Source organism: Egretta garzetta, unplaced genomic scaffold (genome assembly GCF_000687185.1).
Source record: "Egretta garzetta isolate BGI_Z169 unplaced genomic scaffold, ASM68718v1 scaffold77, whole genome shotgun sequence".
NCBI classification, from domain to species: Eukaryota; Metazoa; Chordata; class Aves; order Pelecaniformes; family Ardeidae; genus Egretta; species Egretta garzetta.
The window spans coordinates 326,202-332,755 of record NW_009260130.1 but is presented as its reverse complement, the minus strand read 5'-3'; positions in this window follow the sequence as shown (position 1 = coordinate 332,755).

The following is a 6,554-nucleotide window of genomic DNA, read 5'->3' as shown; positions in this document are numbered from 1 at the left end:
AATCTGCGTGCAGAGGAAAAAGGTCAAGGTTTATTGAATTATTTAGCTGACAGTTTTGAACATGAATCTGTAGGCTTCAAGCTCTCAACTGACTCAACAGCAACAATGTTCCCCACTTGCCTTCAGCAAGTCTTCGTTTTCCTGCCTTTGACAGGGAAAGCCTATACGAAAATTTTCATAACTAGGACATAGCTTCAAGGAGCAATTCCTCATTTTAGATGAAGCGCTTCCTTACCTCCACCTCATGAATTCAAAATTTATTGTGGTTGCCTTGAAAAGACTGTGTTTTGTCTTTGCAAAAACGTTAACTGGCCAGAGTTCTTCCGGAGGAAAGCACATCTGATCTAGGTCCATGGCACAGTCATAACATGGTATCACTAGGAGGAGATGGGTCTAAAAGGCCACTCTACACCCAGCTTTTTACCCCCCTCGTGGTTTGCTGCCCTGATAGACTGCTACAGAGACTTAGCGTTTCTGGACTCGATAGGCAGAGCAAGACAAAACATTTTTCTCCCACGTAGCCCAATACAGGAATGTTCCCACAGTCCTCTCCACATCCATCACTTGCAAAGGGGCAGGATCACAAAGGCATCTGATGACCACTACAGTCCTGGTGATGCTCCAAGTCATAAAGAATCCCTGGACAGGACACCGGCAACTGCCCAACATACACTCAAAAATGTTTGAATTCCAAAAAGGCATAAGAGAGATGGCTAAATAAACATTTACAGCACCAAAAGAAAGGATTAACTCCCTAATCACAAGGAATCCAAGGATAAGCTTTACAGCTCCAGCTTTTGGGTTGTGGCAGAGATAAGCCTTTTGTTCCAGAGATCTAAACCAACTCCCATACGCATGAAGAGTCCCACTCTGGCCCATACCCATTTTCTGCACTGGAATTTATGCTGAGCTACTCCTACACACACACCCCCCGAAAAGGCTTTCCTTGCACTCTAGCTGCTCGTGACTAACTGCAAATAATACTATTTGAAAGACACTACAGAACCTCAAGTCCCCACCACAGCATAGGTCACCAAGGCCTCTTATGCAGCACAGCCAAACTCCCTTCTGAAGCTGAACATTTCTGTCCTCTCCAAAACATGTCCTCAGCCTCCACTGCAAACAGACCAGCAAGGAAATCCAACTCTCATGACTGGGGTTTTTTTTTGGTTTTTTTTTTTTGCTTTGGCCAGAGGAGCTAGCTACAAAGTCACAGAGATGTTCCACCAAGCAGATGTCTCCAAGACAGAAATGAGAAGCCTGGTATCACATCTCCCACCGGAGTCAGCCTAGGCAGCCCCAGCTAGCATCAAAGTAGAGAAAACACCACTTTTTCTCCCTGTCCCCATACACCAGACCACCATGACTGCAGACAGCAAAGCATGGGTACCATCAACTTCATCTGCTAATTAACTCAGGAGGAGCCCATGTCAGCGAGCAAGCGAAGACAGCCCAAATTAAGGCAGCTACCCACCATCTGGAACAAGTCAGCTGGAATGAGGCTTTGCAGACACTGCAGCCAAGCAGAGAAATCTCGTGCCGCCTCCCTGCCCTGCGCCATGCCACAGCACAATAACTCACGGGGATCTTGATGGTGTAGCCCACCAGCATCAGCAAGAGACTCCTGCAGCCCCGATTGTTCTCACCTCACGCTTCACCAGCTGCAGGTCACCCACAGGCAGGGATAAAATGGAGCGGGTCGCTAGCGAGGTTGAATCCCTCTGAAGGCACTGGAGAAGTGGAGGCTTATTCACAGAAACATCTTTACACTGTTCACAAAGCAGACAGCCAGCAAACATGTCTCCTCCCTCCCCCAGACCCTCCAAGCGCTCTTGCCTCCAAAGGTGGCTCAGGCAGACACCATCACCCTAGAACAAGAGTGGGGTTTTCCCACCGGAGACAAGCCTGGGAACTTGGCACAGCAGGGAGGGATCCTTCCCCCAATTACAGGCAATGACACCTAATGTTGGGCTTGTCTGACAAGTTTCTTTTGCAGGGACCTATTTTCCAAACACCTCTATTACACAGGCAGGAATTTCTGGGAATAAAATAAATAGGTTCATTGGTGCAATTGGGCAGATATTATAAAGGCAATGAGGCCACACCACAGCTCACTGGATGCACCAGGCTCCCGAGCCGTTTGAGCACACCTGCCACAGCAGGATCCTGGCAAGAGGCAGTGGGTCTGGGCCAGCACAGAGGGTGGGGGGTTGACGTGCAACCCCCAGCTTGCTAAGACACCCCCCAGGCAGGCAAGGTCAGCACCAGACCCCCCAGTTCCTGCCGTGTGCCCAGCCCCGCACAGGGCGTGTTCCTGGCAGAGCCTCCGAGGCCCCCCCGGGTGCCCCCTTCGCAAGCACACACAGCACTTGCACGGCTCCTGGCTGCATTTTAGCTCAGTCCCTGAAAACTTTGGGCAAGTTTTCCCACCAGACCAAGCTCAGATCACATCAGGAACTTCAATTCCTGTAGTCACCTCAGCTTTCCTTACTCTTTTTATACAAGCTGTGATGTCCTTAATGCAGCTTACTTGGCAGTGAGGTGCTCCTTAGGAAAAAACAAGATGTTTTAGGCCAGCCACAGAACTTAAGTTCTACAAACTACAATTTTATCACCTAGAGTAAAAGCAGCAACTTAGCGTGAGAGATGTCTAGGAGGGAAAAGCGGCAAAGGAAGAAGGACCGGGAAAAGCGGGTAACTCCATGGCATTCAGGATAAGGAACAGCCACACAAATCTGCCTTTCTTTTCTTGCACCTTTACCTGTAGTCAACTTTACCTGAGGCAACTGCAATAAGAAAGCCTACCTAGAGTTGGGGGAAATCCAGGCCTTAACTTCCCAGCAAAATGCACTAGCACAGACAAACCTGTCATTTTGAAACTGCTGGGGCTATACACCCACCCGACCCGAGTGCCTGGCAATGACTTCGAGGTTTGGTATCATGAACTAATACTAGTTGTGGCCTCAGCTAAAGCTCGGAGATGACTTTTACCCTTCTCCCTGCCTCTATCTCCTCTTCTCCTTTGCCAGGGCTCATACTCACTGCCAAGTTTTCCACCAAAACGCTAACTATTTGTAAGCGGCCAGGCTCAAAACAGAGCCCACCATGTGTCCTCCACTTCAGTCTCCAGTATATTTCTGTGGTCTCCAAGCAAACAGACAGTTTCGAACATCTGAAAACTGCCTGCCAGCTGCCACTTAAAGAAAAAAAAAAAAACAAAAATCCATGTACCAGCACATCCCTGAAAGATGGACAGATGAGTGGTGTTCTTCAGTGGTGGTACTTAACCATGAAACCACTGCTCTCTTCTGCAACAGCACTCGGTCCCTTGCCCACTGACTGTGCAGTATTTGGAGAGAAGACACCAAGCACACAGCCTCGGTCTCTGGTGGGGGAAGACACAACTCCAAGTGTGTTACATGTGTGGGGTGGGCTGTTCACCCAGCTGGGCTCCCAAGCACTGGCAGGCAATCATGTAGCCATGCATAGTTCAAGGGCAGCTTTGAGACTAGCACTTCCCCAGTCCGCCTGGAAATCCAGGGCAGACACTGCCATTGCTGGGAGGGTAATCTCAACGCTGTAAATAAAACTGTGTGTACGCAAATGCAAGCCAACAGAACAACTTTTTACTGAAACCCATGCAAAGTCCCCAACAACTGCCCATTTTATACTGGGCACTGTACTACAAAAAAAAAAGTCATCTCTAAAGCCTGTAATAAAGGCAAATGTCAGGCTTAATAGAAAAAGCTGAAGTCACAGGTGATAACCCACTAGGAAAAGAATGACAGAACACAAGCGTGCGATACAAGCTTTGTAATCTGTCACGCAGACCAGACACCCAGCCTGGAGAAAGCCTTTCCTCCACAACAGAGCGTTGGCAAACAGCAATTTCCCATCGTCAAGGATTTCAAGCAGATTTATTAGTTTAATCCTAATAATGCAAATAAACCCAGACGCAGAACTGGCCCAGGTCGCTACATGTGGAAAAAACAGCCCATGACCCCGCTTCGCGAATCTCTCGTAATAAAGCCCAAGCCTGTACAGCTACCCTTTCCCTCCTTCCCCATCCTCTGGAAACCGAGCCAGCTCAGTGCTACCAGGCTGGGCATGCGAGGGGGACAAGGCTGGCACAGGTGCCATGTCCTTAACTGACTTCTCTCCCAATAAAAGTGATTCCGCACTTGCATCTAAGCTGCATGTCCTAGTGCTTGGGACCAAACTCAAAGTTTGCATGCAGCGATACACCCCTAGGGCAACCCTGGTGGTTCTCTCTCAGAACTCAATCCCTAGCAGAGAGGCTGCAAATCCCCCCATTAACAGCAAGGGCTTTGGAGGCTGACGTGATACCCCCCAAGTCACACTTCTCCTCATCCCACCCTCTGGGGTCAGACTACCACCAGTTAGGATCCTGCTCGCCAAGTCCAACGCGAGGACACTGATTAGGGTCAGCTAAAGGATTCAGAGGGGGGCTGGCACAAGCAAGGAGAGAGCAAAGCCTCTCGGGGCCCAAGCAGCTGCTTGCTCAAGGCCAAGCATAACTCCCCAATGCTACAGAGCACCCAGGAGGCTCAGGCGCTCTGGGCGTCAAGTGCGGCAGCGTGGCGCTGCTACGCCAGACCTGGTAGACACCAACTGCCATCGGAGGCTGCGCTTGCTCCAGGCGGTTTCGTATCTTACAGCCTGGGGATCTGCTTGCACCTATCTCAGGCTCAGCATTGTTAGTGACTTTCTAAGCCAGTTTCTAAGCAGCATATCTAGATTTCGGGGGAGGAAGCTCATTCTTTAAGAGATGAGACTAATCCCACGTACAACTTCCCACAAACACCAGTTATGCATCAGCAGTCATGAAAAGACAAAGCACCACATTAAATTTCTGGGGCTGGGAAAGGAGAAATCTCTTCAAGACTGTCCAACATGAAATGAAAAATAAGTAAACAAAACATCAGGGTCCCACACTTCCCCTTCAGGCAAGTAGGTTCAAATGCTACCAGCCCCCGAACCTTCAGCCAACTGGTATGTTTTCATAAGCTTTGCTTTTTTTGGCTAACAATTTCAATTTTTTCTCTAGACCAACCAACATATATACCCCAAAACAGGAAAGCCCAATGGGAACATAGCATAAATGCGCAACAGAAGGAAATAAGCGAGAGAAAAATATTTTTCTTTTCACTGTTGCTAAAGTTTAACAACACTGAGTGGTGTTTTGAACAACTACGTGTAGAAAACAAAAACTCCTAAAGGAAAATACTAACAGTATTTCTATAAACAAGCTCACACTGGTGGCTAAACTCCAGGCACTAATTAAATGCATCCTGTAACCATAAAAATCCTTTTCTTAGTTGTTAAGTATTTCTGAAACCTTGATCCAAAACCTACTGTCGACTTTACAGGGCCCAATGCTCCAGCCACACAGAGTTTATTCCATCAGGAAAACAAAACAAAAAAACACCAAACAAAAAAAAGGCAAAAAAATCCCCATAACCCCAGGAGCATATTGCACACTAACCTGACAACACACACAAAGGTTTTCCAGTACTAAAAGTCCCACGGTCAGCAAGTCTGCTCCCAGAAAACAGTCCCAGGACACACTGGCAGGCAAGGAAATGGCTCGGTCTTCTGTGGGCTTATTCCTGAATTTCCCCTCGTGTCAGCAAAGGGAATCGGCCCCTGCTGCGCACTCAAGATGTCCAGCATCACCCATGCAGTAAGCTGATGGAAAATGTTGCAGTCATATTTAACGGCACACAAGAGCAAACTGATTTATAAACTCAGAGGGGAAGCAGCCATTTATTACCACCACCATATACACTTGATCAAATTAATTCACTTAATGATGAATAACTGCCTAATAGATGCAGCTATGCTCTGCGTGGTTTCCTACAACTGCTCTCAGATGCCTCTGATAAAAGAATGCGCGTCCATAACCTGGCAGCAGGTTCACCATCAAGGCCTGTAATCCTGCAGGCTGTATCAGTGATTTGCCATTTTCCAGGTGCTAAGAGCTTTCTCTGGCCAGCGCTCAGGAGCAGCGTAAATGAGCAGGCACAGTTTTCACTTGGTAACTTTCTGAGCTCTGGAGATCAGCTGGAGGTCCCCTTAGAATCTGTTATAAAACATAACATACAGCTTTATACCTTGTGACCTGATGCAGGAGCCTTGCATTTCTAAAATGAGGGAAACTTACTTTCTAGTCATGAGATTTTCTTCCTCACACCTATTACTGTCAGTAAGGGGGGGGCTGTGTTTGGTCGTGTCTCCCCCCACAAGGGTTCCAGAAACAGCCTTCCTATAGCTATTTTTCCAAGAGCTGTGCATCCCCTGGCAGAGCTGTGTGTTCAGAGCTCTCACGGCATACGTCAAAGCTCCAGAACATGTGAGGATTATGTTGCATTTCAACCTGACCGCTAGAAAGACCGACATTTGTAACAAGAGAGGCAGCAACACAGTAGGAGCAACACTTGGCCTGGAAACGAGAGGGGAGATGCTTTCATGGCAGGCAAAGGGATAAAAGCTCCACAACAGCAAACAAGTTACTCGGGGCTTCCAGAGCAGCG